The sequence below is a fragment of the Protomyctophum parallelum genome (genome assembly GCF_964188405.1).
Source record: "Protomyctophum parallelum genome assembly, chromosome: 4".
NCBI classification, from domain to species: domain Eukaryota; kingdom Metazoa; phylum Chordata; class Actinopteri; order Myctophiformes; family Myctophidae; genus Protomyctophum; species Protomyctophum parallelum.
Genome location: NC_139700.1, coordinates 51163737 through 51165463, shown reverse-complemented (window position 1 = coordinate 51165463; position 1727 = coordinate 51163737).

The window sequence follows — 1727 nt, the reverse complement described above, 5'->3', positions numbered from 1 at the left end:
TTACCGTTTTACCGTAAAGCTGAGAAAATGTGTTCTAAATCCTGAAACCTGTGTTTCTACGTCAGTCAGTCGTTCTCAAACATTTTCATGTCAAGGACCCCCGACCCCCATCTGACAATATGTTGTTCCAGTGACCCCCCCCCCCCCTCCCCCCCCCCCCCCATAAGCAAAGATTTGAGTTAAAAACGTTCGCTCTGAAAGAATATATATATTCAAAGATTTGCGCCACATTTTCACGATTTTTCAAAAAATAGCAGACCTATACAAACTGTGCCGCGCTACGAGCTTGTATAGATCTGCTATTTTTCAATAGCATAATAAAGCATAACATAATGCTTAAAACATCAAAAGCGGTTTCCGCCCAGAATGGGCTAATCTACATGGACTAGCTTCTTATATATCACTGCCCCTTTCATCAGAGCGTGAGTACAGTAGATCTGACTGTAATTTCATTTTTCTTATTCCATTAACACATTCTGAACGGGAACCCCTTTTGGTGTCAGCATCGTGTTATGCTTTAGCTATTGAAAAATAGCAGATCTACAAGCTCATAGCGCGCCACCGAGTGGCGCGCTACGAGCTTGTAGGTCTGCTATTTTTGAAAAATCGAAGAACGACTGACATTTTTTTAGAATCTGATCTCAGGTCAGAATGGGTTAATCAGACCAGTGTGTGTGTGTCCAGTGGAAACCTCGTTATGAATCTGATCTCAGGTCAGAATGGGTTAAATGAATGTGCCACTTGGATGTCTTCCTATATGGCGTTCGCTGCGTATGGCATCCTGCCTTGTTCTTTCAGTTGCAACGCCCGCTGGTGTAAAACAGGCTTGGGAGCAAATGAATAAATGAATAATATAAAAACATAACCTAATTCAAAGCATTAAGTAGGTTTACTTTCAGTCACATCTTCATATCGGCTACAAGTACAGTATAGTTCTTCAATGGTTGTGTCTATTTCAGGATGATATTTGTATAGAAAAGCACAATGTTTTTTATTTTTTATTTTTATTAAAATTTTATCCCACGATTTTGTAACCCAGTTTTCTTTTCACCCAGTGCCAATTATCTAATGTAATCCTGGGCGCTACACTTCCTCTGCCAACCTGGGGGGGGGGGGGGGGGGGGGGGGCAGCGGACTGACCGACCTCATGCTTCCTTCTATGCATGAGGAGTCCAAGCTGCTTCTTTTCACCTGACAGAGGTGTAATGGATTTGATAATTGCTTACTGTTAAAACAGTTTCCGTGCTTTGAATGGATTACTCCAGGTTATTGTCGCTGCCATATCGGACATACGCGCCTTTTGTTTTATGTGTTTAATCCGCCGTAATGTAAACAAAAAAAAGAAAATCCGTCATCGCCGCGGAGGAAGAGAGAAGATGCATCTGTTTTGAGATGAAACCGGAAATCGTCACATGCTGTGGGCTGCTAGGGCTTCTGGGAAATTGAGGCCAATGTAAACGAATGGGGTTCAACGCCTCATGGAGGAGGGTCCTGTGCTGCGTCTTCCGGGCGCACCAAGATGGCGGGTGGTGCGATCGCTCATAACAAAAGGAGGAAGCTTTTTTCGCTCGATTTTCGCGGATTAAAAGCCCAAATAATTCAGCGTATGCTCTAAAGGTAATACAACAATCTCGGCAGTGAAGGGGGGTTGATTAAAAGTCTGATAAATCGTTTTCCGCAGTCAAACTGTTAAAGGAGAATTCCATACTAAAAGGCTTTCTTACCTT